Source organism: Barbus barbus, assembly GCF_936440315.1.
Source record: "Barbus barbus genome assembly, chromosome: 38".
Classification (NCBI taxonomy): domain Eukaryota; kingdom Metazoa; phylum Chordata; class Actinopteri; order Cypriniformes; family Cyprinidae; genus Barbus; species Barbus barbus.
In genome coordinates, this window is record NC_136716.1 from 6,860,840 (window position 1) to 6,870,000 (window position 9,161).

The window sequence follows — 9,161 nt, forward strand, 5'->3', positions numbered from 1 at the left end:
TTTCAACTTTTGTGGAAGCTAACCTTAATGTGTACAACCTTATTGTAAAATGTTAGTGAAATAAATTATTTGCTGATCATGCATATGTTGGATCTTCTGTTTCAGTGTTAGCAACAGAAAATGTATGCATTATGTGGTTTGTTTGAAAGTGTTATCTGCATTAGAGTGCCGACATGGCATTGTTTTTTAGGTCTCTGTGATCACAGGGTGTATCCAACCTAACATTATTCAAGATTTATATAAATGTCATGCCGAAAATGAAAGGTAAACTCATACTAATAGGTAAACCTTATTTTCATCTGTAGTACTCATTTGTTTTTTACTTTCCATATGGATTGTGCACTTTAGCCTGTCCATTGCCTGGTTTACCAAATATATAAATTAATTAAAAATAAAGAAATAACATCAATCACAATAAATTAGACAATGACAATTTGTTCCTACATCTCATATATTATTTTACATTTTGAATCCTAAAAGCTCAGTAGATTGCAGAGTTCTTTGCAAGGTGTCAAAACACCCCTGGCCATGTTCACAAACATGCGTTCACACACAAACATAATGGCCTGTATCTGTGCAAGCAGCTGTGAAAGTCACCCTGGTACAAAATAACCCACTTAAATATACCTAACAACCGATTATTTATGATGGGTATCTCAGAATGTCTATACTGCACCATAACTAACATTTGTAATATTGCAATATATTAGCAATATAACAAGCATTTAGCAAATTTTCAAGGAAAGATGTTAAAGTTCAGCACAAGTTAAAACACTATATGTTAAAATACTCACTGCTTCAATAGTAGTAATAAAATACTAACCTTTTATATTTAAATTTACTGTTAAAATAATGCCATTTTAACCGAAGAATTAATTTAAGTTAAACTTTAAGCTTACAATAAGAAAATTGGTCCCATTCTCGTGCATTGTAAGTGCGGCATGGGATAACATTGATTGATTGATTGATTTATTGATTGATTGATTGACTGAGAATGAGTTAAAGTTATTTATCAACATGGTGCCATTAGTGCTTTTACTGAAACTGAAATATTCCAAAAGCACAACAGTGAGTTCTATTTGTGAACATGTTGTGAACTATTTAGTTAACATTAACTAACAATGAAAAATACATATTATTAAGCATTTATTAATCTTAATTTAAATCAAACGTTGCATATAATATTATTAATATTACAGGCCTTTGTGAGAGAATGTGTTTCTGAATGTGACGCTGAGCACTGGCATGTTTTAGTCAGAGGATGTTATGATAGGGCATAATCAACAACAAGGTTATGGCTTAAATTCGCAGGGAATATATATAAACTTTTATACTTTGATGGCAGTGTGAGTTGCTTTGGATAGAAATGTCTTCCAAATATAAAAATAATCTCCCAATTGATAATGTACATGGAAATATAAAATACATCAAAACAAAAGCAAGCAGTCATCAGAATCAGAATGAGCTTTATTGGCCAAGTATATTTACACATACAAGGAATTTGTTGTAGTGACAGAAGCTCCACAGTGCAACAGAAAGACAGTAACAGGACAGGACACAGATAATAAAAGAATAATATACAAATATACAAATAGGCAATGTACAAAGCAGCAAAAACACAATATATAATATAGACAAGTATGTATGTACAGGTCAAGTATGTGCAAATTAGAAATGAGAAAATAGAAATAAAATAAGTGAGTGTGGTGAATGGATAATGTATTATAGTTGTGTGTTCCACATTTATTGTTGAGTGTTCATGAGATGGATTGCCTGAGGGAAGAAACTGTTCTTGTGTCTGGTCGTTCTGGTGCTCAGAGCTCTGTAGCGTCGACCAGACGGAAACAGTTCAAAGAGGTTGTGTGCTGGATGTGAGGGGTCCAGAGGGATTTTACCAGCCCTTTTGCTCACTCTGGATAAGTACAGTTCTTGGAGAGTGGGGAGGGTTGTACCAATGATTCGCTCAGCAGTCCGGACTACCCTCCGTAGTCTTCTGAGGTCAGATTTGGTAGCTGAGCTGAACCAGACAGTTATTGAAGTGCAGAGGATGGATTCAATGATGGCGGAGTAGAACTGTTTCAGCAGCTCCTGTGGCAGGTTGAACTTCCTCAGCTGGCGAAGAAACTACAACCTCTGCTGGGCCTTTCTGACAATGGAGTCTATGTGAATATATGTCATGGAGGGTGATCAAAGCATTCTATGCCTCATCGATGCATGACCCTTTAAAGTTAAACTGCATTTGAGACATGCTTTTAAGGGGAGACACTGCAGGCAAATACACAGTTTTTTCATGCACCTGTCAATTTTGAGATTTTGGGCTTTTGGGTTTTTCATAAAGTGTTTTTTTTCAGACTAGTGGAATGAAAACATCCTAAAGACACTGTTAAGTGTTTTTTTTATAGCACTTTATCTATTTGCGTCAACAGATTTCACAATTGTATGCAAATTAGCGCATATTTCATTAAATAATGCATAATTTGCATATTTAAACCTAACATTTTAGAAAACGTGTAATACAAAAAAGTTTGCAATTATCAATGTAATCAATCAACTGGGTAAGGCGATAACTATTAGTTCATTTTTTTACCCTATTCACCTGCAGTGTCTCGCCTTAATATATATGTACAAATCTGATTACAGCTCCATTTCAGAACTTGTGAACTCCTTGACTGATATTTGGTTACTGGAGAGAAAATGGGTATGATACACTTGGCATCTGCTTGAGATTGCAGGTCTTGTCAGAAGAACCTTGATTGACTTTTGAAATAACCTCTGGAATTATTCCCCAAACACCATTTTAAAGGTGCAATCAATGCCATTTATAATGCATGGAATATTCTGACATGCCAATCAATCAAGATGCCTCAGAGGTGACGGGCCTCCTTCTTGTTGTGTTTTCCTTTCTGGGTTACTGTGAGGCAGATTTCCCTGCCCTGGACTGTTACCCAGAAAACTTTAAGGAATCTTCCCATCAGCTAAGGATGTTCTGTAAGGGTATTCCTATGGGGACCAAAAAGTCGAACATGGGAGAAGAAAAACATGACCTAGTCTAGTTACAGAGCCTGAAATAGTGCGAGTCCCACCAGTATTATATACTGGTAGAAAAATGAAAGACCTAAGCATTTTTGCCTCAATTAGAGCAGTTGGATATTGGTTCAACATAGAAGATAATAGGAGGGGATCTTAAGGTCAACATGAACTGCTTCTTGCAACTAGACAACGTTACTGCAGTATTGATGTTTTTAAATTAGTTTTTATTTTTACATTATTCTCCATTTTCAATTAAATATTTATTTGGTTTTATATTGAAAAAATGACAGCTTTAGCACTTTTAGTTACTAAATAAGTATTAAACTCTAAAATGTGAAACTGGAATGAAAATGACATCTATGGCATTCTTGAATTCTGCCAAACAGAGAAGCATATTAACAAAGATAGATTGTAATAATTATTAAAACAAATATACAGATGTAACCAATGCAGTAAATTATGTATTATTTGTAAAACAGAAGAATGCATTTAACATGTTTTTTCAAGACATGAACGCTTTTGTTTTGCTTTGTCACATGTGCTTAATTTGTTTTGCACATTTAGCAGTCTCAGTCGTGATATTGAGGGTGGAGAGAGCACTGGTCATTCACTCCCCCCACCTACAATTCCTGCCGGACCTGAGACTCAAACCCATGACCTTTGGGTTACAAGTCCGACTCTCTATCCATTAAGTCCCACCAAAGGATAGGTCTATCAGAAGTGGGATTCGAACCCACACCTCACACTGCGAGTTGAACACAGCACCCTAGACCACTCGGCCATCCTGACCCCCAGGTCAAACAGAGATACTGGGTTTAGATTCATGTGCACAGATTTTAATGAGCAACACTGATAGCTAACAAATCTAAGTACAGAATCACAAGAGAATTTCCAAAGGGTCAAAATATGCAGTCAGGCATGATGAAGAGTAAACAAATGCAAATCACACAGTCTAAAAGCACAGGTACAAGATAATCAGAAAGGAGTCAGATGAACCATGACAGACAAGACTATGATTACAGAAAACTGCAGCAGCAATTACAAGCAAGTCTTGACCAAAAATATGCAGAGAGTGAATGTGACTATAAATACACAACAACGAAAAATGATGAGCAGGTGTATGCAATCAAGATTGCAATTCCAGAATCTGGTGGTTGCAGCTCATTCGGTGAGCAGAACAATCAGCAGGCATTTCAAACACTTCAAAAAGTGTGAAAATATGAAAACAGAATTTCATAACCTCATAAATTTGAAGGTTGCTTTGGCAAATAACTAGTCTCATTTATTGAATTATGTGATAATGGTTCATGTTTATCTACAGTGATTGATGATTATCAGATCAGTGTTGTCAGATCAGCAAACACCAATGGTGGTTTGTGAACTTAAAAAATAATTAGGCCTAAATTAGTCATTTGTGATTATTTAAATAAAATCAAATACATGCAAACAGTTAATAATAAAGTATGGCATAACTTTATTGAATACAGAAATCTTACCTGTTTGTTACACGTTTCATTATGACTGACAAATATGCATCATATTACACTTATTAGTTTGTTTATGTTGAAACTGTGTAATCCAAATGCATGAAAAAAAAAAAAATCATAAATGTAGGCTTAATTGTGTCAGTAAGGTCAAATCGGGCACATGCCTTGAGGCAGCAAGTTTGCATATGTGCAACTGAATGAGATTAAAATGCTGCTGTGCAAAGCTGTTGTGTGGCTTCAGAAGACTTTGTTACGTAAATTATTATAACTATGATGATTTTTTTCCCCAAAGCCCTACAGCCCATTTGTTTGGAAAAGACATTCATAAACACATCTGATCTTTTCTTCCAAACAACAAAGAAAGCCATGCAGATTAAAAAATTACTAAACTAATAATGAGAAAATGAAGGCAGAATATTAATTTTTGGGAGAAATATTCTCCCCCTGAAACCATCAATTTCCATAAAGTATCAGTACTACTAAAATATAGATGGTAAGACTTTCACTTGCCACATCTCACTTTCACTCACATATGCAACAAAAATGGACAGAATAAGACAATGTGCAAACACAACAGTAATATATTTACACACAAGCCATCATAGACATTGTATGTAGTTGTAGCCAAGAAACATTTGTCCCTAACATTTCAATAGAAGAGCACATTAAGAGGCCCAGCAGGTGAGACTGTCTGTGTTTGTCTCTCTGTGTCTGTGTGTGTGTGTGTGTGTGTGTGCGTGCGTGTAAGAGGATTGGTTTAACAGGTAATGTTACAGTCCTCTACCAAACACACACCTGTTGCCTCAGGTTCATTTACATTTCAGACTAGCTCACCTTGCACTTGTGTGGAGGCAGTGTGCATGCTTCTGCTCAATAATGACTCTAGATTTAAAACTCATGCAGAACAAATGTCTATGTAAATAATTTATAAATACTTCTTATGTATGATTGAAATTGTTCTGCTTGTGCTTCATGAGGCCTGATATGTGGACCCTTACAAAAATGTACAGTGGCTGTGTCATGCACATCATCAGATGATATAACCATTCTTAATATTTATTTAACTTCATTTATATGACATTTACGTGATATTTTAGGTTACTTCATATTTTCATATCTCTCTCACCAGGGCTGGCGCTAGCTAGGCAGAGCAGGCGATTGCCTAGGGCCTCGGGCTTTGAGGAGGGGCCTCCATAACCGTAGCATCCCCACATGCTAGTCCACCAGTCAAGACGGGGAAGATGAGTTGTTGTCATCTATTTTAGAGAGATTGCAAAGTTTTCTAAAAATAAACTTGTTCTGTCGTCCAGACATGAAGCTTTGAATTTGCGCATAAATCGTGAATGACATCGGGTCGGGAGCTGACTAGCAAAACAGCTACAAACGTACAAGCAGAAAAGTTTGAATTCTAAGTTAAAAAGAAAACACACTAGAACATTTTTAATGTTTCAAATGAAAGATCTCAGATGTGTGTATCTTCTAAATTCTGATGGTAAGGCCTACTACATTACTGCTCTAACATGACACTTATAATTTCAGTTTCAGCTAACTAGAAAACAACTAGAAAATAAGTCCATCTCTTCTACTTGATTTGTGTGTATATACATATATATATATATATATATATATATATAAGTAACAATGTAATACATAATATCATATTATTGATGTTAATAATATAAAAATATCTGTAGTTAGTATTGATTAAATTGGAGGGCGCAATCCTGCCCATACCCAGCAAGGGAAAAAAATATTATAAAAGCACTGATGTTCATCTACCGAAGTGGTATTCTGGAACTGTGAATAAATTGAATAAAACAGCAAAATAATAATAATAACAACTACAACAATAATATCTTCATCAAACAAAAAGAGATCACCTTAGATAAAGTTTGATTAATATTGCCCCAGAGACTGATCCCCAGTGAAGACCCTGTCTCCAAGATGGCCATCGGGACAAGACCACAGGAACCAGATGAGTCCTTTACACAATCTGATTCTGCTTTAGCCTAGATTTAAACTGCTGATTTTGTCTGGCCAGAGGAAAATGACACTATTTCGACAAACTATTTCCCCGTCTAAATACTGTAAAGCTGATATAAAGACACCCAGCTTTATATCAAGCCGATGTAAAGCTGCTTTGACACAATATGCATGGTTAAAAGCGCTATACAAATAATATTGATTTGACTTGACTTAATATGTACATACAGTACAGGTCAAAAGTTTGGACCCATTACTATTTTTAATGTTTTTTAGAGATATTTCTCATATGCTCATCAAGCCTGAATTTATTTGATAAAAAAAAAACAAAACAAAAAACAGTAATATTCAGCAAGGATGTGCTACATGGATAAAAAGTGATAGGGAAGACATATCGTTATAAAAGATACATATATATATATATATATATATATATATATATATATATATATGCACAAGTCTGGTGTCCTCGTCCTGCTGCGGGGTTCATGCAGGAGGGCAGTGTTCGGAAAGGAAGGGTCCAGGTAAGGGGCGGAGTCCGGTGGCTGCACGCGCTCCCTTCTCAAGGCCGGGGCGCGAGTGGCGGCGGCTTCGTCCATCCTCTGTCCGCGGCACTTCCGGGGGGGATTCGACGGACCGGCATCCTGGCCCGTCAGCCTCTCACGTGTGCGGTGGTCCATCCACTCTCAACACTCCCTTCCTGGACCCACGAGGACACCAGCGTGCACGCACGGGGAAGAGACCGGTCTCCCGAGGAGAGGCGCGTTCGGCATTTAAACAGCGGCGGTGATGAGGCTCTATTCACATCAGGTGCGCCTCATCAAACGCGCGATTTCCCCGTTGATTCCACGTCGCGATCTGCTCTGATCAACTGGTAATAGGAAGATGTAGCACGCTGTCCGGTATGTCGCCATTTAGCCAGGTTTCCGTGAAACACAAGGCAGCAGAGTTAGAAAAATCCTTGTTTGTCTGGGAGAGCAGGAGGAGTTCGTCCGTTTGTCTGGGTAGAGAGTGGAGATTCGCCAGATGGATGCTAGTTCGAAATCCGCACTGTCGAAGCTTCACAACGCGCCAGCTCGCTTCCCCCGCCAACTACAATGTCCAGCAAAACGTCCGAAAAATCAAAATCCAGTAAAAGATTTTGTGGTGTGTTCTGCCGAATGTTTAGCAGGTCATCCCTGGTAAAACTGATCGTATATGAAAAACAAAAAACAGGAAAAACAAACAAAAACAGTACTAACACTGGAGAGCAACGCCATCTTGGTTTGGAATATATATATATATATATATATATATATATATATATATATATATTAAAAACTCAATAATCAACAAATCCTGAAAAAAGTATCACAGGTTATAAAATAAACATTAAGCACTGTTTCAAACATTGATAATAAATCAGCATATTAGAAGGATTTTTGAAGGATCATGTGACACTGAAGACTGGAGTAATGATGCTGAAAATTCTGCTTTGATCACATGAATAAATTTTAAAGTATAGTAAAATAGAAAACCATTATTTGATGAGCATAAGAGACTTCTTTCAAAAACATAGAAAATAGTAATGTGTCCAAACTTTTGTACCATATAAGTAAAAATATGCCAAATTTAAAATTAAATGTTGTATAAATAAAAAGGTTAGGGATCATATTTGTTTCAATTGCTTTTTATTGGGGGTGGGGGGCCTCCAACATGAATTTTGCCTAGGGTCTCCTAATGTCTAACCAGCCCTGTCTCTTACGCTCTCAAACTGTATTGCTCATTTCAGTCTCTTTGATTCTATAAACAACATTGCCCTCTACAGGTAAGTACTAAGTGTTAATGTAAACACCCATTATTCTTTCATTCATTCATTATTATAGAGGTTAATATAATTTATGTTGGCTACATTGAACCAAAAACAAATAACAACAACAACAAAAAAACCTTTCTCTAGATTCTCTAGATTTTATATCAGTGTAGTGTAAGTTTTCAGCAGTTTTTAGTATAAACTGTGGGTGAAATAGGTGACTTGTCAGACTTGTCAGCAGCAGCATCTGTAACCTTAACATCCCAATTTTTGGTGTTTTAAGAAGGATTGTGTCCAAACAACAAACTACAAAAACTGCCCACAGAGAACTTCACAAAACCAATGAACAAGTTGCAATTCCTAGTTTAATCACAGACACCAGTGGTAAAATGCAAAAAAATAAAATAAAACATTTAAAAAGGTCTCATGGTCATAAAACCTGGACAGTTGGAGCATCAAGATGGAACAGCAACATCTGCCCTGACCAATCATCTGACTGAATATTATCCCAGTTTTAAAGAGTGAGAAGCGAATTTCCTGCTTCAGTATCACTGAAGCAAATGACAGATATTCTGATAGACAACATTACACTGGAGACTATTCAAAAGTTGTATAAATCTATTCTAAGATGGTTGTAACCTGCATTAAAGACAAATGGCGTAAAACACTTTAATAAATAAATATATACTATATTACCTAGTTGTGGTGTTGAATATTGTGGAAGCACACATTTGCTGCTGCAAAATCCTTTTTTATTTCTTTAAGAGTGTTGACCATAATCAAGGCCAAGCAGTGCCACAGACCCCGCAAAACAAGCTCAGGTGTCTCATTATTGGGACAGATCTCTGTTGCATAAATGCTCAGAACAA